Consider the following 23,340-nt stretch of genomic DNA (forward strand, 5'->3'; position numbering starts at 1 on the left):
GCTAACACGGTGAAACCCCGTTTCTACTAAAAATACAAAAAACTAGCCGGGCGAGGTGGCGGGCGCCTGTAGTCCCAGCTACTTGGGAGGCTGAGGCAGGAGAATGGCGCAAACCCGGGAGGCGGAGCTTGCAGTGAGCTGAGATCCGGCCACTGCACTCCAGCCCGGGCTACAGAGCAAGACTCCGTCTCAAAAAAAAAAATAAATAAAAAATAAAAAATAAAAAAATAAAAAAATAAAATAAAACAGACAAATAGAAGTGCTGGGATTACAGGGGTGAGCCACCGGGCCCGGCCACTTCCCATCTTTCTCTCTGTCTTTCTGTCCTTCCTCCCTTCCTCCCTCCCTCCCTCCCTCCCTCCCTTCCTTCTTTTCCTTCCCTCCTCCCTCCCTTCTTTTTTCTCTCTGTCCCTCTGTGTTTCCCCCCGTCCTTCCCTTCTTTCCTTCCTTCCCTCTTTCAGTCTTTCACTTTTCTCTATCTTCCTGTCTTGTCATCCTTCCTTTTCGTTCTCTCTCTCTCCATCTCCCTCTTTCTTGTCTTTCCCGTTCTCCTCCTCTCTGTCTTCCTTCTTCCCTTCCACCTTGCCTCTCTCTCTCTGCATGTCTTTTTTTGGATAAGCGCTCATTATATAAACTTCTTTTGTCGAATTTTCGCTTGTTTCTGAGCAGAACTACTCACTGAGAGTATTTACACTGTACAAAAGTCTCCTATTGTAGAAATTAATCCACATGCTAGCTAATAAATCAGTCTTCGTGGGCTTCGTCTGTATGAGCCACTCCCTAAAGTGTCTTCCTTTAGGGCAACTTGGTCAAGTCAAGGGCCTGAATCTGACTGGGTGTGGTGGCTCACGCCTGTAATCCCAGCACTTTGGGAAGCTGTGGCAGGTGGATCACCTGAGGTCAGGAGTTTGAGACGAGCCTGGCCAACATGGTGAAACCTCGTCTCTACTAAAAATACAAAAATTAACCGGGTGTGATGGCGTATGCTGTAATCCCAGCTACTCGGGAGGCTGAGGCAGGAGAATCGCTTCAACCTGGGAGGTGGACGTTGAGGTGAGCTGAGATCGTGCCACTGCACTCTAACCTAGGCGACAGAGGGAGATTCGGTCTAAAAAAAGGGTGGGGGCCTGAATCTAGGCTGCCGAGTACAATTTCGGACCTGTACAAGGGAGTCAAGGTCTATTTGGAGGCTCCCAGCAGCAGCCTAAGCCCCACCATCTAGCCATTTGATTACAATGCTGAGGGTTTTGAAGAAGCTTTACATTTTGGCTTTCAGTTTCTCATTTGTAAAGCATGATTTTAGAAAATAAAGATCAAAAACAAATTAAGTTTCCAAGTGGGACTCCAGTCAGTGAAGCACAATTCCTTAAGCAGCTATTATAAATTCATTCAAATAATTACACTTCCATCATTTCCTCCCCAGCCCACCCCAGCCCACCCACTCTCGCAGGTGGTGTCACCGTGGCTCCATCACATCAGCTAGACCTGGCCACGCAGTCCCAACTTGTTACCTACGGTTCCAGCTGCCAACTTGGACCATCTCACTGAATGAAATCCTTGCTTCAACATTGAAGATGTTTCCTTTGGCCACTCAAAGGAAACACCCTATAATGAACAATAAACAAAAGACCCTATTATGCTGTCCTGCTGTTTCAGTGGCCTGTGATTTGGAGTAATGTCCTTAACCATAAAATAGATGGAGACAATAATGTTTGGCTATTTCGCAGGGATTGCCTGAGTATTGGAGGAACAAATCAAGCAAATGTCACATTACAATATCATATGGACTCTGGGAGAGGGGAAGACAAGGTGCATGACACCGAGGCAGTTGCCTCTCATTCCCTGGGTGGATGACTGGCAGAGGCCCAGCCCAGCAGAACCTCCCCTCTATGTTGACTCATGAAACACACATCTTTACCTCTTTTTTATTTTTTTAAGAGATAGGGTCTCACTCTGTCACCAGGTTGGAGTGCAGTGGCACCATCATGGCTCACTGCAGCCTCGATCTCCCAGGCTCAAGCAATCCTCCCACTTCAGTCTCTTGAGCAGCTGGGACTACAGGTGTGCACCACCACATCCAGCTAATTGTTTATTTTTTGTAGAGATGGAGTTGTGTTGCCCAGGCTGGTCTTGAACCCCTGGCTTCAAGCGATCCTCCCACCTCAGCCTCTCAAAGTGCTGCATTAGAGGCATGAGCCAGTAGGCCATGCCTGGCCCATCTTTATCATTTGAATGCAGCTCAACAATAAGCAGTCAACTTCCTCATTTTTTAGCTAATGCACCTGACAGGAAATGCGACTCAGGGAAAATACAGGGCCTGCAAGGTGCAGTCGGGAGCGGAACCAGCCAGCCTCAGGTTCTTCCCATTAGCCCAAAGCTAAGCCTCTGGCTAAACAATGCCAATGCATATACATTGTAAATACTTTGCCTCCCTCACTTTAGTTTCTTGTATCCAAACCTTGCTGCGGCTCAGGTTCCCAGAGAAGCATGAGTGTTGGTAGCCCTGCTCGGAGTAATGCTCATCTCAGTCATTCAGCTGAAGACCCAGAGTGGGTGGGAGCCATAAATAGGATAGAACCTCTCCCTATTAAAATCGAATGAAGCTAGAGCATTGTACCACTTCTCCTAAGACATGTCTTTACAGTGTGAACTCATTATTTTGTTCAAAATGGATTCTCAGGACATTCCACCCACTGATATTTCAAGAAGCTAAATAACATATTCCAACATCAAATGGCTGACCTTTTGGATTACATATTGCTTCTTGTTAGCTCTCCCTGGTTTCTTCTTTCAGTGTGGATAATCCAAACTGGACAGTGAGGACAGGGACGGTGGCTCACACCTGTCATCCCAGCGTTTGGGGAGGCTAAGGTGGGAGGACTGCTTGAGTCCAGAAGTTGCAGACCAGCCTGGGCAAGATAACGAGATCCTGCCTCTACTCAATTAGAAAACAAAACTAAACACTCCCCCTCCAAAAAAAAAAAAAGCTAGATAATGCAGCCAAATACAGAATCATTTGATTTGCTATGACATACAGTAAAAATCCTGCCATGATGTGATAAGTGTGATGATGTGGGTGGGAGGGCACGGGGCTAAGTCACATCGTTCCCAATGCATGACTGACCTTGGGGACCTGAGCCTCCAATGTGACTCCTACACTCCCCAGGCCAACTGCAATTGGACGCCACCTGGTGGCTGTTGTCAGCTCATCTTCGCTATCTATCGGGATAACTCTGGATACCTTGTTCAACAGGGACATTGGCAGAGCTCCAGTACTGCTTGAAATCTACTATGGTTAGATTGGACAGGGAGAATACTGGAGACATGACTTCTCCAACAGGGTGGTCCTGCCCCCAACACCCAAAGGAGATAAGATTTTGAGATCCCCCTCACTTCGAATAAGGGAGCTGCATGGAGGACAGGAACCATCTCCCATGCTGTTATACGGAGGGACGTTACTCGTCATTATGAAGCTTTAGGATAGGAACCATCTTCCATGCTGTTACGAGGAGGGGTGTTACTCATTATTATGAGGCTTCACTGCGGTAAGCAACACTGTCCAATCATGGACTAGGAAGGTGAAAGGAATTCAGATCTTCATGATTGCTGTTTTTTTCCAACTACAGACAGGGTCTCATTGTGCTGTGTTTTGTGTTCATTGCAAATCAAATGATTTTCTTCCTCATCTGGCTGAAAGGACTCCATCTGGCTGAAAGGCCTTGAACTCCCCGGTTTAAGAGATCTTCCCCCTTCAGCCTCCTGAATAGGTGGGACAACGGGCGCATGCCACCATGCTCGGCTTAAGATTGCTGTTTGAAGGAGAGGAAAGGAGATTCAAATCACAACTCACACTTCTCCATCGTCCCCTTCTTCATTTTCCAATTCTTCTGCACTCCAAAGCTCATACAACAAAATCCTTCCATTTTCCCCAACATCACCCTTTCCTAGATTTGCTATCTAAGCCCTAAACTCTCGCTTCTCTCCTAAGGGTGTTTTGTTTGTTTCAGTTCTACTCTCAGGATTCAGTGCCAGGAAAGATTTAGAACCCACTGAGAAGGTCTGAGCACCAGCAGGTGTGTGATAGATAAGAGTGAGGCTTAAGGAGGGTGAAACACCACCCAATATGTTTGTCTTGTCCGGTCAAAACAGAAAGAGAAAATGAGAAAGAGAAAAAGAGAAAACGAGCAGCTTCTATACAGTGAGTGAAACATCTGATTTGTTTAAAAGTGATGTTCTCTCTTTTTTTTTTTTTGAGACGGAGTTTCGCTCTTGTTACTCAGGTGCAATGGTGCGATCTCCGCTCAGGGCAACCTCCGCATCCTGGGTTCAAGCAATTCTCTTGCCTCAGCCTCCTGAGTAGGTGGGATTACAGGCATGCGCCATCATGCCTGGCTAATTTTTGTGGGTTTAGTAGAGACAGGGTTTCACCATGTTCGCCTGGCTAGTCTCAAACTCCTGACCTCAGGTGATTCAACTGCCTCAGCCTCCCAAAGTGCTGGGATTAGAGGCGTGAACCACCATTCCCAGCAAGAACAGAGAGGTGAAGCCAGCTGACTTCCTGGGTCCAGTGGGGACTTGGAGAACTTTTCTGTCTAGCTAAAGAATTGTAAATGCACCCATCAGCACTCTGTAAAAACGCACCAATCAGCGCTCAGTGTCTAGTTAAAGGATTGTAAATATACCAATCAGCACTCTGTAATAACGCACCAATCAGCACTCTGTGTCTAGCTAACGGATTGCAAATGCACCAATCAGCAATCTGTAAAAATGCACCAATCAGCACTCTGTAAAATGGACCAATCAGCAGGACGTGGGTGGGGACAAATAAGCAAACAAAAGCTGGCCACTCCAGCCTGCAGTGGCAATCCAGCTGCAATCCGCTGGGGTCATCTGGCATGCTGTGGAAGGTTTGTTCTTTCGCTCTTCACAATAAATCTTGCTGCTGCCCACTCTTTGGGTCCACACTACCTTTATGAACTTTTATAGGAATTTTATAGCATGTTTTATCTGTTGAATCTAAAACAAAAACCAAAAAACTATGGGTTTTTTGTATGTCTTTAAAAAAAGTCCTCTTTCTAGTAATTCTTTTTTGTTGCATTTTACCAAAGCACTGATCTGCAACAAATTGAGGGCAAACAAACAAACTGGTCCCTCACCAGAGATAGTCTGAGAAGCACTGAAAAGAACATTTGCAAATCCAGAGAACAGGGCAGAGGTAGTACGAGTGAGATTAAGAATATATTCAAGAGGTAACTTGAAGCCACAGGCTGTTTTAGAAAACAAAATGATGTGCAGAGGCCAAAAAAAAAAAAAAAAAAAAAAGGAACATAGAAGGACCTAAACTAGGGACATAAACATATATCTATTGTAGAAATACAGAATGGGAACGATTGGACTTATGGTTGTAATGTCAGGTAAGGTGTCTTATTTCAGGAAAGGCATGTAGGATTAGAAGTACGGACCTAGGCCTGTTGCGGAGGCTCATTTCTGTAATCCCAGCACTTTGAGAGGTCCAGGCGGGAGGATCTCTTCGAGCTGAGGAGTTTGAGACCAGCTAAAGCAACATGGTGAAACGCATCTCCACACAATTATCCAGGAGTGGTAGCATCCTGCCACAGCCTTCCAAGTAAGTGGCACCTGTAGTCCCAGCTACTTGGAAGGCTGGGGCGGGAGGACTGCTTGAGCCCGGAAGATCGAGGTTGCAGTGAGCCAAGATCGCGCCACTCCAGCCTGGCGACAGAGCAAGAGTACGTCAAAAAAATAAAAAATAAGAATAAAAAGACGGGGTGTTTCATTTGGAAGAGAAGAAAGGGGGGTTCTCAATTATTTGGAGGGCTCTTGCTTAGAGGATGGCATGGGCCTGCTTTGTACAAGTCCCCAAAGGAACAACAAAGGCAAGAGCTCAGAGAGGCATAAAGCATAATTCTACAGGCATTGATTGTCCGTCCATAGAAGGAATACGAGGACCTCACAGCAGAGGGAGTTCTCAGCCCCTGTTCAAGCACAGACCAGCACATGTTTTGGCTGGGAAGTTACAGCAATTGTACCAACATCTGATAGGTGGCTCAACTAGATGACAAGATTTCTTTCAAATTGGATGGTTATGATAATGACTGAAATCTAGACAAGAATTTGCAAACTAGGGAGGGTCCCACAGACAATGATACTAAAGAACTGAAGAAAGAAGCCAAAAAAGGAGGCCAGAAAAAGAGCTCCAATGAGGCTGTCTGGTAGCAATGATGAATGTGCTGGCATCTTGGGAAAGCATCTGGCACCGATGAGGACAAAATTACTAATAGATAAGTTTGCTGCTCCTGCTTCCAGCCAAACAGACCCCAAAGTTGTGCACTTAATAGCGCATCATAGGGCTCCTGCTCCTCGCGGTGATGTGTTATGCAGGCCGCACTTTCCAAAAAATGCCAGACAAATCAGCGGTCTGGCTGCAGTCCTCCACCGGGAAAAATGCACAAACCCTGGCAACCACATAGATGATGAGATGAGATTTAGTCCAGATCCGTGACATGCCATTAGATCTTCCTAATCACCAGAGAGCAGATCCTTACTCTGTGTACTGGACACTGTACTAAGAACTTAATAGACATGGGGGCTGGGTGTGGTGGCTCCCACCTGTAATCCCAGCACTTTGGGAGGCTGAGGCATAAGGATCACTTTAGCCCAGGAGTTCGAGACCAGCATGGGTAACAGAGTGAGACCTTGTCTTAAAAAAACCCAAAAACAACAACTAGCTGGTCATGATGGTGCACGCCTGAAGTCCCAGCTACTTGGCAGGCTGAGGTGGGAGGATCACTTGAGCTTGGGAGGTGGAGGCTGCAATGAGCCATGACTGTGCCACTGCACTCCAGTCTTGGTGACAGAGCAAGACTCTGCCTCAAAAAAAAAAAAAAAAAAAGAAAAAAAAGAAAAAGAAAAAAAATAGACATGATCTCACATATGTGAAAGATCCCACTATCCCCATTTCACTGATGAAAATATTAAGGCTCAGAGCAGGCAACGGACATCTTTAACTCATCTACAGATTCAGTGACAGAGTTAAGAGTACTCAGGGCTCCAAATCCCATTTTACCATTAACTCAAACCACCTCTGTTTATCCCGGCACCCTCCTCTCTCCCCCCCAGTAAACACTCTCTATTAAACACCCTGTCCACTAAAGCACCATGCTTTCCACGAGAGACTCCTTTGTGTACAGCCCTCCTCACTCTGCAGGAACTCACCAAAGTTTCAGTGAATGAATTAATTTGGAGTGGTCAACAAGGGGTGCACAGTTGCAACCTTTTTTTTTTTTTTTTTTTTTTTTGAGACAGAGTCTGGCACTGTCGCCCAGGCTGGAGTGCAGTGGCCGGATCTCGGCTCACTGCAAGCTCCGCCTCCCAGGTTCACGCCATTCTCCTGCCTCGGCCTCCCGAGTAGCTGGGACTACAGGCGCCCGCCACCTCGCCCGGCTAGTTTTTTGTGTTTTTTAGTAGAGACGGGGTTTCACCGTGTTAGCCAGGATGGTCTCCATCTCCTGACCTCATGATCTGCCCGTCTCAGCCTCCCAAAGTGCTGGGATTACAGGCTTGAGCCACCACGCCTGGCCCACAGTTGCAACTTTTAAAAGACAGCAGAAGGAGAGAAATGCCACAAAACAAAATGCACATGGAAAAATCACTACCTTATTTCAAAATATTTACAGCTTCACATTTACAGGCCACCCAAAGTGTGGTGGTCAGTGGTGAGAAGGCAAAGATCAGAGGCTGTTGGGGTGGGGCATACACCATGATTCCCGGCCCCCCTCTGGGAGACACAAGGTATCCCACAGTCTTCTCTCCCAGTCACATCCTCCACGGAAACCACAAGATGACTTACTCAACTTTTTTTTAAAGTAGAAAAAAGTATGCTTGTGTGTGTGTAAGGGGAGGAGACGGGATGTGAATGAGATGGAGGGTAGTGTAATAATTCCTGTAGTCATAAGACACGCCAGTTGGTAGTTACTAGTATTCCAGACACTTCCTAACGCCAGACAAATGCCCCAAGCCTCGGCATGTCTGGCTTAGAGATCTATTCAACTGATAGCAGCCGCCTCTTCTGGGGAGAGCAGATCTTTCAGAAAGCACTGGCTGCGCTGCTAATCAAACGCAACATTGTTCTCAGAAAGGAGGAAGAATGGAAAGGTTTGTTTCAGAGTCACAACTTTATTTTTTTTAAAAAGCACCCAAGTTGTTTTAACAAGTTGCTACAAAACTTGGGCTTCCTGAGTGGAGGCTGTTTTGCACAGTGCATCTACTGTACAAAAATCCAGGCAGGGAGGGATCAGAAAGTTAGAGTCATTAAAGAAAAAAAAAAAAAAAAAAAAAAAAAGCCCCAGGCACTTCATGCCTGGAAATGATGTCAGACGCAGCCACTCCTCTGTTAGAACTACGACCAAACAATGCGCAGGCAATCCACAGCAGCTGCCCTGCAAATGTCAGCGCCAGCCCAGTCCAAAGAGCTTGAAACCTACCAAGCCGAAGGACTGTGCTGTGCCTCTCTCGCGCACATTTTCCCCAAGCACTCTCAGGAACCTGGCAACAGGTAACGTGGCAACCTTTGACTTATAAAAGGGCAAGTGGCACAATTTCAGGCAACAAATGGACTTTTTTTAAAGCCAGCATCTCCCCCACCACTCCCACACCCTCCCTCCCAACCAAAAGTGAGTAAAAAACAAAGCATTGACGCGGGCAGTCCTACTCTCGAGTGTCCCCTTGTGGCCAAGCCTGGAACATCACATCCGTACTTTGCAATCTGTGGATCAGCTACGAGGTAAGTCGCTCTTTGGAAGGGGTGGAGGTCTTCGCTGGACTTGTCTTCCGAAAAGCATAAAGAGTGGAAGTCAAGGCTAAGAATGGCTTGCTTTTTTACCTTACCACCTTAACAAAAACTTCACCTTAGCTGCGGGGTTAAATCTCTGCTTCGGGGCTGGGGATTTTCGTCGCTGTTGTTTTAAAGCAGCAGCCAAGGCCATGTTTTTTAAGGTGGTGAGTTAAACAGAGCAAGCACTGCGGTAGCCTCTTTCCACCCAATCTCTTTCTTCACATCCTAGTCACAGCCAAGCGTAGGGCGGATGGCAGTGAGGATAAACAGCCCAGAAACTGAGGGTTCCTGCAGGGTGGGACTGGCATTTTCCATTTTTATCTGAAGGTGTACTTTGAATGCAGACACTTTTCTCGCAGGCCAGAAGCACTGCTCATTTGCATTGCTGGCTTCCAGTTAGCCTATTTGCGAGGATTACTTAGGATTTCCAGACTGCAGGCCCAGCTACCCAGAGAGTGTGCCTCGAAGCCCCACCTCAACGCTTTCATCTCTTTGTGGGGGGAAGCACCCACGAAAATGCCAACGGCAGTATTTGTAACCGGCCTTCTTCCTTTTGGGAACTGCTTTCTGCAGCTCTCTCTGTTTTAGAGGAATAACTACAGCAGGGAGCTGCTCCAGCCTCGCAGGAGGAGAGGGCACCGTTGAGGAGAGGGCACCCGTTCTGTCTCCCTCTGGCTATGTTAACTGGAAACTAGGAAAGGGGTTCAGATCAAAGTAAGTGCTCTCTTCAGAAAGTTCCATTCATTAACTAAATTAGCGGAAATTAAATGGTGTTTGGAGGAAGGTCATTTCAGAAGGCCCAGGGCCAGAGGCTGAGGTCTAAAACTTCTAATCTGGACTTTGATTGAAGTTTGGCAGTTAAGTAGGAAGTTGAAGGCTACCATATGTAAATCCAGTTCTTGCCTGAAATCACTCATTTCAAAGCAATATCTTGAAAGGACACAGACTGGGAAACAGGCATGAGGGGGAAAAAAAAAAAAGATAGACATTTGGCTAGTATGTGCTTAGATCACTTAACACTAAAGATGAGAAACCCAGGGCTCTGAGTAAGAATCATTTGCCCAGTAGCTAAGGTGAGTCACAGCCTGCACAGAACTAGGGCACACGTTGAAGTCAGGATGTTGAGAATGTCAGGCTTACTAATTTGCAAGGCAGGAGTGTTGCTTCCAGTAGGGAATGTGATCAGGATTTCACGGCTCATTTTCCCAGCCTTTGCAACAGGTGCAGTCAAGTCATCCGTGGAGACAAGCGACTGCCCTGGCACTTACATCTGTTACGATTAAATTTCCATTTGTTCCATTACTTTATATGAAGTGATTTCTACTGTCGAGTCAGACAGATCACTTCCTCTTAGACCTAGGGACTTTTTCAACATTTTTAACAATGTGTGTGTTTTTCAAAATGTGTCCCAGCCAGGTCTGCAGGTCTTCCTGGGTTGAATGGCCTGTTTACAGAAGGGGAAGATTCAGGACTTAAGGTCAGGGTTACGGAATTATATAAAGTTTCCTGTTTGGGCAGCTGGGCTAGCAACACCTCAGGTTGGGGCAGACTGGGTCTTGTTGAGAGATAGCATGCCCAGGAGGCTAGGGCCGGGAGAGTGCCAGGAGCAGGGAAGGACATTTTTCGTTTCTTTTGTTTTGAGACCGAGTCTTACTCTGTCACCCAGGCTGGAGTGCAGTGGTGCGATCTCGGCTCCCTGCAACCTCCACCTCCCAGGTTCAAACGATTCTCCTGCCTCAGCCTCTCGAGTAGCTGGGATTACAGGTGCCCACCACCACACCCAGCTATTTTTTTTTTTTTTTGAGACAGAGTTTCCCTCTTGTTGCCCAGGCTGGAGGGCAATGGCGCGATCTCAGCTCACCGCAACCTCTGCCTCCCTGGTTCAAGTGATTCTCCTGCCTCAGCCTCCCGAGTAGCTGGGATTGCAGGCACATGCCACCACCCCTGATTAATTTTTTGTATTTTTAGTAGAGATGAGGTTTCTCCATGTTGGTCAGGCTGGTCTCGAACTCCCGACCTCAGCTGATCTGCCTGTCTCGGCCTCCCAAAATGCTGGGACTACAGGTGCGAGTGATCGCGCCCGGCCACTCCCAGCTAATTTTTATTTTTTTAATAGAGACGGGGTTTCACCATGTGGCCCAGGCTGATCTTGAACTCCTGATCTTAGATATCTGTCCACCTCAGCCTCCCAAAGTGCTGGGATTATAGGCTTGAGCCACCAAGCCCGACCTGACATTTTTCTTTTAAATCTTTCATCAACCAGCTTTCATTTCTTGTTGGATGTCACTTTTCAGCATCCTGTTCCTATATTCTCTGTTAGGAGAACCTTTTTTTTTTTTTTTCTGGCCAGACTGAAAGAAAGGAATTAGTTAAAGGATGGAAGAATTACAAGATCAGGCACTGTTGTCTGTCTGATCCACGGATGTAACCACAGCACACGGCGCGGCTTACGGTACTAGTGTGGTAAATGCTTGTTACATGAGGACATGAACAGGGATGAGAAGAGACCTTCCTGGAGAAAAAAAAGGGACTAATAATCAGGAAAGGGAGGTGATCGGGGCAGGAGTAAAGTGGACACCTCAGCAAAGCCATTCGCTGTGATCTCTGATGGTGCAGTGTCATGTGTCACCAGAGCCCCCTCGTGTTTGATGTCGGCCAATCCTGCCAGCATGGATCTAGGAGGCCAAATCCTCATCTACCATGCTCTGACACCAGCTGGTCCCCTGGTCCACCTAATGTCCCCCATTCTCCCCACTTGGCCTCCCCTGCGGGCCCTCGGAAAAGGACCGTGGGAGGCACCTGTGACACGGCCCTTTTCCCGTGCTGCTGTTTTTCTTCTTCGTTCTTTTCACGCCTCATTATTCTCTCTCTTTTTTTTTTTTCTTGCTCAGCCCACACAGAACTAGGAACCTTGTTATTCTTCTACTTATTTTTCTGTGCTCTGTCTGCTTGCACACACACAGATGGATATCTGAGCGCCAGGGAACTTTCTTTACCTCCTAGTATCATTTCATGAGAATTAGTAGCACCTGCACAATGGGGCCTCGGAGACAGGAATAAAAGGAAAAATCTGGCATGGAATCACATGACTCAACTGTGAAGGCTGTGAAGACTCCGTGCCCTGCTGCTGTATGTCCGGTAAACAGAACAAATAACACTTGAGCATCCCTGACCTGTGGAGTAGCTGGTTGTTTCTAGATGGGACCAGGGTATCCCGCACTTACTGCCAATTCATCTTGCTTCAGTAAGTGCAGGGGGCGCTGTGCAGAGTGAGTGGCCTGTGTATGAACCAGAGTCCGTCCCATCCAAAGACAGTCCGGTCAGGCCGAGTCCTCACCGAGACTTCAGTGTGGATTAATCAGTAACCTTGGTTCACCAGCAGGCTCGCTGGACTTTGGAGAAAAGGCTGACCCTCCACCAAAGCAGCCCACTGCTGCCGTCGCCCTAGGAACAGAGGGCCTGGAGTCAGGGCTTGACCTGGCACAGGAGCTTTTGCACAAGGCTGGCTCAAACCTCCAAACCTGGGAAAACAGGATGCGTGGGGAAGTGACGAAGAAAGAAAATGCATCCACCATTCCTTCCCGTTGCTGTCAGCACGATGAGGAATAATTACCTGGATCTGGAACGCAGGCGTGTGGGAGGCTGCAGGCCCCCCTGGTCTGTGTAGTTAGGCACTTAATTTTTCATCCTCCTCCTTTTCTTTTTTTTTTTTTTTTTGAGACGGAGTCTCGCTGTGTCGCCCAGGGTGGAGTGCAGTGGCCGGATCTCAGCTCACTGCAAGCTCCGCCTCCCGGGTTTACGCCATTCTCCTGCCTCAGCCTCCCGAGTAGCTGGTACTACAGGCGCCCGCCACCTCGCCCGGCTAGTTTTTTGTATTTTTTAGTAGAGACGGGGTTTCACCGTGTTAGCCAGGATGGTCTCGAACTCCTGACCTCGTGATCCGCCCGTCTCGGCCTCCCAAAGTGCTGGGATTACAGGCTTGAGCCACCGCGCCCGGCCCATCCTCCTCCTTTTCTCTGCCCTCCCGAAACCCCCATTTTCAAAGGAAAAACAGAAAAACGTATCTGGTTAACCTGTGTAATACTGTTTACATCAGTCCACTTGGTCCAGAAAGGATACCAGCTCCTTACTGATGCTCAGATAACAGGGTTAGTGCTTAAAAAAATTATGCCTTGGGCCGGGCGCGGTGATCACGCCTATAATCCCAGCACTTTGGGAGACGGAGGTGGGCAGATCACGAGGTCAAGAGATCAAGACCATCCTGGCCAACCAACATAGTGAAACCCCGTCTCTACTAAAAATACAAAAATTAGCTGGGCATGGTGGTGCACGCCTGTAGTCCCAGCTGCTCGAGAGGCTGAGGCAGGAGAGTTGGTTGGGCCTGGCAGGCGGAGGTTGCAGTGAGCCGAGATCGCACCACTGCACTCCAGCTTGGTTGGTGGCATGGGACTCCATCTCAAAAAAGAAAAAACAAAATTATGCCTCATTCATTATCCAACTTTGTCACTGAGAGAGAAGGACATGGATTCAGAGATGAACTTGTCCAGGCGACCCCAGGGTTCTTTCCCCCTCCATTACTCTTTTTTTTTCTTTTTTTTCTTGAGACGGAGTCTGGCTCTGTCACCTAGGCTGGAGTGCAGTGTCACGATCTTGGCTCACTGCAACCTCTGCCTCCTAGGTTCAAGCTATTCTCCTAACTCAGCCTCCCTAGTGGCTGGGATTACAGGTGCATGCCACCCCACCCAGCTGATTTTTGTATTTTTAGTAGAGATGAGGTTTTACCTTGTTAGCCAGGCTGGTCTCGAACTCCTGACCTCAAGCGATCTGCCTGCCTTGGCCTTCCAAAGTGCTGGGATTACAGGTGTGAGCCACTGCGTCCAGTCCCCTCCATTACTCCTTAAGTGTCCCTTAAAGACTATATTTATTTATTTATTTGAAACAGAGTCTCGCTCTGTCGCCTAGGCTGCTGTGCAGTGGCATGATCTCAGCTCACTGCAGCCTTCTGCCTCAGCCCCCTTAGTACCTGAGACTACAGGCGTGTGCCACCACACCTGGCTAATGTTTGTCTTTTTGGTAGAGATGGGGTTTCACCATGTTGGCCAGGCTGGTCTCGAACTCCTGACCTCAAGTGATCTGCCCACTTCAGCCTCCCTAAGTGTTGGGATTACAGGCGTGAGCCACTGCGCCCAGCAAGGACTGCATTTAAAATACTATCTTTCTGTTAGGTACTTGTCATTTGCCAAAATTAAATAAAAACAATCTAGGGACCTAGGAACCTGTGAAGTCCAGTACTAAAATCTATACCAATTTACTCTACCAACCCCCATCCTCCTCCTCGTTCGCTGAGTGTTTAATAAAGCCAGGCGCTTTACCTATAGCCTCATTATATTAAAAACAACCCTGCATAGGAAGTCAGGATCTCAATTTTGCGGATGAAAAGGAGGCTCTTCTGGGCAGGCCCAGCAAGGTCTGGGGAACGCCCCTTAATCGAGTACTTGAATTTGTCTGCAGGGAGAGGTGGCATCACCGCACTGTAAATAGTTCCAAGGTCAAGTTTGGCTAGTGGCTTTTAGAATTGTGGCAGAAGGATGCCATCCTACTCCCACCTCAGAGGCATCTCAGGTTCTGGAGCTCTGTGCTAAGCCCACCTGTGGAGGGTGGCACTGGAGTGGTGACAGGTGTGCAAGGTTTCACATCTTCAAGGAAAAAACAGCTCCAAGGACAGAGTTGTTTTTTGGTTTTGTTTTGTTTTTTTTGAGATGGAGTCTCCCTCTGTTGTCAGGCTGGAGTGCAGTGGCGCGATCTCAGCTCACTGCAACGTCCACCTCCCGAGTTCAAGCAATTCCCCTGCCTCAGCCTCCCGAGTAGCTGGAACTACAGGAGGGTGCCACCACGTCCGGCTCATTTTTGTATTTTTAGCAGAGATGGGGTTTCACCATGTGGACCAGGATGGTCTCCCATCTCTTGACCTTGTGATTCACCCACCTTGGCCTCCCAAAATGTTGGGATTACAGGCGTGAGCCACCACTCCTGGCCAATTTTATTTATTTATTTATTTATTTTTATTTTTATTTTTTTTAAGAGGCTGTGTCTCACTCTGTTGCCTGGGCTGGAGTGCAGTGGCGTGATCATGGCTCACTGCATCCTCTAACTCCCGGGCTCAAGCGATCCTCCCACCTCAGCGTCCGGAATAGCTGGAACCACAAGCACACACTACCACATCCAGCTAATTTTTAAAAAATTTTTTGTAAAGATGGGGTCTCACTGTGTTGCCCAGGGTCAAGGTCAGATTTGTTAATACTTGTGACATTGTCTCCTGTTGGAGTTCTGGGTGTTCAATAGTTCATCACCATGTGTGTGATTCACACACTGTACTCAGAAACATTCTTTTTGTTTATTTTTGGGTTTTTTTGCGACAGAGTTTCCTTCTTGTTGCCCAGGCTGGAGTGCAATGGCACACACAATCCCTGCTGACTGCAACCTCCACCTCCCAGGTTCAAGCAATTCTCCTGTCTCAGCCTCCCAAGTAGCTAGGATTACAGGTGTGTACCACCACTCCCAGCTAATTTTTGTATTATTAGAGACGGGGTTTCACCATGTTGGCCAGGTTGATCTCAAACCCTGGACCTCAGGTGATCTACCTGCCTCAGCTTCCCAAAGTGCTGGGATTACAGGCATGAGCTACCGTACTCAGCCAGAAGCATTCTTTTTATTCATTTTTATTATAATGATAATAAGGGCCCTAGTAGGGGATTTTAACTGTTTCTTTCCACAGTGTAGAATGATGTCTATATACATTACAGAATGGAGTAATCTTTTTTTTTTTTTTTTTTTTGAGACAGAGTCTCACCCTGTGGCTCAGGCTGGAGTACAATCATGTGATCTCAGCTCACTGCAACCTCCATCTCCCGGGCTAAAGCAATTCTCCCACCTCAGCCTCCCAAGTAGCTGGGATTACAGGCACCTGCCACTGTGCCGGCTATTTTTTGTATTTTTAGTAGAGATGGGGTTTCACCATGTTGCAGGCTGGTCTTGAACTCCTGACCTCAAGCAATGCACCCACCTCGGCCCCCCAAAGTGCTGGGTTTATAGGTGTGAGCCACTGCGCCCAGCCCAGAATGGAGTAATCTGATGCTGTCTTACAGATGAGCACTTCACATTTGCAAGGGTGCGCGTGTGTGTGTGTGTGTGTGTGTGTGTGTGTTTTAACTCATCTTTCCATTCTCTTCCCCACCCCTCCTTTCCCATCTGCTACCCTCAGGCTGCAGTTCGATTTCACAGATAGAAAAATAAATAAAGCCTATGGCTGGGCTTGGTGGTTCATGCCTATAATCCCAGCACTTTGGGAGGCTGAGGTGGGCCGATCATTTGAGGTCAGGAGTTCGAGACCAGCCTGACCAACATGGTGAAACCCCGTCTCTACCAAAAATACAAATAAATTAGCCGGGCATGGTGGCCTGCCCCAGTAATCCCAGCTACTTGGGAGGCTGAGGCAGGAGAATCGCTTGAACCCAGGAAGCGGAGGTTGCAGTGAGCCCAGATCACACCACTGCACTCCAGCCATGGTGACAGAGCGAGACTCGGTCTCAAAACAAAAAATAATAATAATTAAAAAATCAGCTGGGTGTGGTGATGGGCGCCTGTAATCCCAGCTACTCAGGAGGTTGAGGCAGGCGAATCACTTGAACCTGCGAGGTGGAGGTTGCAGTGAGTGGAGATTGCGCCACTACACTCCAGCCTGGGCTACAGTGCAAGATGACTCCTCGAATGAATAAATAAATAAATAAATAAAACCTACATTCTTTACCTTGCCCCACTATAATTTGCACTGACAGGAGGGCAGCTCCGTGCTAGGTACAAGCCGGGTGCTGCTCTGCTTTGATGCTGCCCAGGACACTGGCCTAAAAGCGTGTTTGCAAGCTCTCTCTTCATTCATTCAAGCTCTGCCTAGTACACACTTTTTGGAAACCATTTCCCAAAATGTGTGCTCTTATACCACATTTCCCACCCAACAGATAACCGAGACAGTGCAAGTAACATAGTTTGAATTAAAGAATAAACTTGCGTTGGCCGGGCACAGTGGTTCACGCCTGTAATCCCAGCACTTTGGGAGGCCGAGGCGGGCGGATCATGAGGTCAGGAGATCAAGGCCATCCTGGCTAACACAGTGAAACCCCGTCTCTACTAAAAATACAAAAAATTAGCCGGGCGTGGTGGCGGGCGCCTGTAGTCCCAGCTACTCTCTCAGCTACTAAGGGAGGCTGAGGCAGGGGAATGGTATGAACCTGGGAGGCGGAGCTTGCAGTGAGCCGAGATCATGCCACTGCACTCCAGCCTGGGAGACAGGACGAGACTCCGTCCAAAAAAAAAAAAAGAAGAGCCGGGCGCGGTGGCTCAGGCCTGTAATCCCAGCACTTTGGGAGGCCGAGATGGGCGGATCACGAGGTCAGGAGATCGAGACCATCCTGGGTAACACAGTGAAACCCCGTCTCTACTAAAAATACAAAAACTTAGCCGGGCGAGGTGGCAGGCGCCTGTAGTCCCAGCTACTCGGGAGGCTGAGGCAGGAGAATGGCGTGAACCTGGGAGGCGGAGCTTGCAGTGAGCTGAGATCCGGCCACTGCACTCCAGCCTGGGTGACAGAGCGAGACTCCGTCTCAAAAAAAAAAAAAAAAAAAAGAAGAAACTTGTGTTGGTAGACAAGTAAGTTCATGAACTGCAGATACAAATAGATCGAGCAGCAGATATGTTTATTATCTCAAACAAGCACGGCACTGCTTCCTGGTGTGGATTATATTCCAGTTTTCAAAAGGAACCATAGCAAGTACAAGCAATACGATTTTATTTTGGAGGGATTTCTACCATCATAGGCCAAAGATGTTACTAAGTATCAACTCTGAAAAAGCAACTATAAATACTGCAAATCGACTAAGCCAGAGGACGGGAATATATATCCTGCGTGTGGTGTGCTGGACTGTGGTGGGGACTTCATGCTTGTGCTCTGGGCTCATGGGGGCAGCTGACTGCTCATAATGAAGATTGCTGTTGCGGCTGCCCGTGTTCCAGAGAGAACACAAGACGACAGAGCTAAGGTGCAGGAATGCGGAAAAACTTGCAGAAACTAGAGCCAGTCTTCGGATTGAAATGAATTACCAATAAAGGGTTGGGAAATGGATCGAGGGGAGGGAAGCATTTTGATGGCCCCTGCTCCGAGGTTCAGCCCATTTGCAGTTGCTGATAACCTTGTCAGGTCACCAGATAAAGGCAAGTCTTGTCACCCTCAGGCACCTGGCAGCAAGGTAATAAAACGGTTGCCTTATCATCTGAAGGTGGAGTTAGTCAAACCTCAGCCCAGGGTAATTATAGTAAACTGAAATTGCCTGTCCTTTACAAAAGAAAAGGGGGGGAGGGAGAGAGAAAGGAAAAGGGCTTAAGGCAGGAAATTGTGTTTGTCTTTCTCCTTGGATTTAAAAAAGAAACGAGCAAAACAGCAAGAAGTTTTCCAGGGAGGGAGAAAAACAGCCCAGCTAAACTCCCCTCACGGGGGTTAACAGGATTGCTGACAGATCAAGCCCACGTGATGGTCAAGAAAAGAGGCTCAAGCTGATGAAAATCCAAGAAATCTTCTTAGGAGCCTTCCTTTCTAAATGTAAATGACTGAGTCATTGCTTTGCTAAGGAGGGAAGGAAGTTACAATCACACCAAGTGACTCATTCATTGCTGTTAGCTCTGGCAGTTGGATAAAAAGTTTTAGCAAAAGCAGCAACAAATGTACTTGAAATACTAGCACAGTAAGGGAATTCCTCTCTTTCAGGATGAATGCCATCCACACAAAAGAGCTCCTGTTGACATCTCATTTACAATCTCCCCCAGGACACAGACAAGACCCTTTCAATAAACTCGGCTCAGAAACACCTATTGTTCAAAATCTTCAACTCGCCACAGGCTACCACCACTCCCTACGGCTTTGCAAAATTAAAGATTTAGAAGAAGGATGGGGACGGTGGAAGCTATGAAAAGAGGCAGGAAAAAAGCCCCTTTGACCCGATGCTGTCAGAGAGCGTGCATGAAGAAGAAAGTTAATGGTATTTCCATTTATATAAGAAGTGCCTAAGAAATGCCTGTGACGTTCGTGAACTAGTGATTGTGAATTCCAAATTTGATGCCAACTTTATGTGTAAAGAAGCTAACTCCTGCCAACATTGTGGCTGAATGAACAGCCGGGGCTATGCTTAACCCATTCCCAGCTTACAAAAGCCCCATAGCAGCTGCAGGAAAGCATCAGGTGAGTCTGATACGGGCTGTCTGTTTCCTCTGGGATTTGAAGCTTGCCTGTCCTGTCCAAGTGGAATCTTGTGCCTAAGTGCTAGAGTCCACCCCTCTCCACTGATTCCCTTCCTTCCATTTCTGCCATTTCCCTTCTTCTTTTAATAAAACTTGGGCATTTTCTAGAGTTACATGTTTTTCTTGGGATGTACTTCACATTAAGGAGCATATTTGTGTTTACAGAAACACACACACACACACACACACAAAAGAATCGGGCATTTCCCAAGTGGTGATATCTTTACCTTCCTCATCTTTCACTTAAGGTGCCCTATCTCAGTACACGATCCCTTTGTCTGCCCCGAGTTCAGGCCAAAACTCGGCATTATCTGTAAGCACTCTTGGGTCCTCTCTGATCTCTTAAATCCCTCTGGAATCATTCCACATCCTTCTGTGCATCTTTCTGCTTCCCTAGATCCTATAGTTTGAAATGTTCTCTTCTGGAGTATCACAGCAACTTCCTTAACCCAAGGTTTCTCCAACTCTGAGTTGTGACTTAATGGGTAGTGAAATCAGATGAGTCATGCAGTTTCACCATTTAGAAAATGCAAAAGGTTAGGTAGAAAATGTCAGCGTACATCCTGTGTAGAAAAATTAAGTCTTGTTGGGAAACTTCTTTCAGTTTGTGTGTACGTACTGGGCAACAGGGAAAATGCATTTTGTAGGTCAAAATATTTGGATAAATACTTTTCTACTTAGTCTCACTGGGTCTGTCTTTTCTCTGTTTCCAAACTATTGCGTACACTTAGAGGAAGAGCGGAAACCCTCCAGCAGGTCCTGTCAGTCTGCAGTTTACAAATCTGCCCTCAGGATAAGAGTTCCTGCTCACGGTTCAGGTCTCAGAATTCTCCATCCTCCTGACCACTTTGCCTTCAGTTATTCAACCCATCAGGTTCCCTGGGTTTGCATGTGCAATCGATTCCTCGTTAGGGATATTCTTTCCTCTGGTTTTTCCTTCAGATCTGAGCTTACGTTTGGCCTCTTCCAGGAAGACTCCAGGAATGTCCTTCTGAATGCCCTTCCTCGTTCTCATGAGAACACTGCCGTTTTTAATCAGGCAGAGCACTTATTACATTATGATTATCTTCTTGGTTCCCAACCGAACTTTCAAGCTCCAAGTGGGCAGTCAGTAAATATTTCTTGGTGCATCAAATGCTCCACATTTTACACAGTTCACGTTTGCTTCCTACGAACCAATTTGGATAGTTATAAAGTATCTTATCTCTAGTTTCCTTTAACACTTAAATATCTCTTGCACATTTTCTTTTCAAACACTGCTTCGTTAATTTGCAAATTCATTGAACTCCTATTATTTTGAAAAATCAAAATAATAAAACTTCAAGAAAGCTGTTTGGCTTCTGGCCAGTTAGTCACCCTCTCTGAATGACAGATCTGTAAACAGGAAGGGCAGAACTCTGATCTCTAAAATCCTCTCCAGTCCACTATGACCCTCTAACTTGAACTTTCTCCAGAGAGGTTAAGTGACTTTTCCAAGGTCGTGCAGCTTTTTAGCAGCAGGAGATTTTTTGCCTGTCTATAGATTTTTAAAAGCTAGCAGCAAACAAAAACCAAAAAGTTTACCAAGGAAACTGAGTGCCACTAACAAGTTTGTGTGAAAGAGAATTCATAAAGAAACAGGAGACTTTGAACAAAACACTAAAATCAACAACAACCAAAATGGATTCCTGCCTAGGCAGGTCTGGACTTTAAAAAAAATGGTCTCACTGTGGTTTGCTATTAGATGGAGAGATATTCAGATTTCATTTTTAAAATGAAAGTGAAAGATTAAAGAATTTTGGCATCCTGACGCTTTGTAGAGGCCATTCCTCAGAGGCACAGTGTGCAGACAAAACTATCCTAGAGGTGCCAACCAAAACAAGCTAATGTCTGTCTCATTCCTGAGCCCTGGTGCCTTGACCAGTAACCACGCTCAGGAAGAAAGCTGCAACTTGCCAGGATGAAATTTGGCCCCAGTTCTTACAACCCTTCCCCCCTTCCTTCCCCTGCCAGAATCACACTGAAGAATTCGCTGCTCTCAAAGGCAGACTTTTTCATTACTTCCTTACATTATAGAGTTTGGGCTTAGATAACCAGTTGTATGAGTAGCAAGTCCAACAGAAATACAACAGCAATAATACTTATTTCCTTCCCTAATGTAATATGTTATACTTCATAAGCCACCATATGCATTTGTTGCTTTTCCCCCTTCTACACTGACCAGCAGTTTTGCTTTGTTTGACAGAAAAGTATGGTAAGAAGAAATTGAATTTGAAGTGCTTTCTTACAAAGGAAAAAGAAAATCACTATTATAACTGTATACCAAACTACTACGTATGTGAGGCCCCAACTTTGACTTCACATCTTTATAGCCAGGTGATGGGATATGGGTGATTTTTACTTTACTCTTTGGGCTTCTCTGAATTTTCCTATTTTTTGAAAAAGAATTACTTTTGTAATTATAAAAAAGTACAAATAAGAATTACATACACGGTTATTTCTTCACTGCTATGACATGACTAGATTATAACTTTTTTTTTTTTTTGAGACAGACTTTGAGAGTTTCACTCTCGTTGCCCAGGCTGGAGTGCAGTGGCACGACCTCAGCTCACTGCAGCCTCCACCTCCCGGGTTCAAGTGATTCTCCTGCCTCAGCCACCCTAGCAGCTGGGATTACAGGCGCCTGCCCCCACACTCGGCTCATTTTCTTTTGTAATTTTAGTAGAGAAGGGATTTCGCCATGCTGGCAAGGCTGGTCTTGAACTCCTGACCTCAGGTGATTGATCCACCCGCCTCGGCCTCCCGAAGTGCTGGGATTACAGGCATGAGCCACCGTGCCCAGCCTAGATTATGAAATTTTAGTGTTACTATATATGTTGCTGTGTAATTTTTGTTTTGAACCTTTTTTATTTTTCTTTTAATTCCTTTGAGACAGGATCTTGTTCTGTTACCCAGGCTCATTGCAACAAGGTGATTTTCCCGCCTCAGCCTCCAGAGTAGCTGGATTACAGGCCTGTGCCACCACACCCAGGTAATATTTTATATTTTTTGTAGAAATGGGGTTTTGCTATGTTGCCCAGGCTGGTCTTGAACTCCTGGGCTCAAGCAATCCACCCTCCTCAGCCTCCCAAAGTACTGGGATTACAGGCATAAGCTACTGCACCCAGCCTTGAGCATTTGTTTTTTGAAGGAAATTTTATGTGATTATTACGTAAAAAAGGAATACTAAAAATCTCCTAACATTGATATCTCTCTGTCTTTAAATTTTAAAAGCTTAAGGAACATGGACCCATACAGTGCAGCCAAATATTAGCCGGTAACTTCTTTATTTTTTTTTGAGATGGAGTCTTGCTCTGTCGCCCAGGCTGGAGTACAGTGGCGTGATCCTTGGCTCACTGCAAGCTCCGCCTCCTGGGTTCAAGTGATTCTCCTGCCTCAGCCTCCCGAGTAGCTGGGACTATAGGCGCCTGCCACAACACCTGGCTAATGGTTGTTTTTTTTTTTGTATTTTTAGTAGAGACGGGATTTCACTGTGTTAGCCAGGATGGTGTCGATCTCCTGACCTCATGATCCTCCCGCCTCGGCCTCCCAAAGTGCTGGGATTACAGGTGTGAGCCACCGCACCCGGCCAGCCGGTAACTTCTTTACAAATGGGCTGCAGCATATTTTATTACCTTCTCCTGACAATTTCTTATTTGACTATTTATCATTTCCAGAACATACTAGCCTTTTGCATGCCTTTACGCCCGTGGCAAACATTGTTGTTTGCCTCCTCATAACCATTCTCCCTGTCCTGCTTGCTAATGAGACCCCAGTGCTGTTGATCTTTCCACAGCTGTGAGTTTTAGAGGTGGCAAAGCCTCTACCTAGACATGGAGGCTGAATCTTCACCAGTCTACAAGACAAAGAGATGAGAAGGGAGGTCAGATGGGAATGTTCTGGGAAAGTTTACCTCACTATTTAAAGCCACTCAAGTCAGGGACATCCCTTTTATTCCTCTGGACTTTGTCATCTGCAAGGGATGCTGGAACTGTGGCTGCCATAGGGAGACCACAGAAAGTACTGGCCTAAGAAGACGAGTTCAGTCGGGCGTGGTGGCTCGCACCTGTAATCCCAGCACTTTGGGAGACTGAGGTGGGCAGATCACCTGAGGTCGGGAGTTCAAG

General features: G+C 46.8%; 1 protein-coding gene across 22 annotated transcripts in view; it reads right to left on the reverse strand.

Moving 5' to 3' along the window:
* Window positions 1–23,340, reverse strand: part of LOC105478829 (DLG associated protein 1) — a 493,816-nt gene that overhangs the window by 89,004 nt on the left and 381,472 nt on the right. The window lies entirely within an intron of this gene.

The sequence above is a fragment of the Macaca nemestrina genome, chromosome 19 (assembly GCF_043159975.1).
Source record: "Macaca nemestrina isolate mMacNem1 chromosome 19, mMacNem.hap1, whole genome shotgun sequence".
NCBI classification, from domain to species: Eukaryota; Metazoa; Chordata; class Mammalia; order Primates; family Cercopithecidae; genus Macaca; species Macaca nemestrina.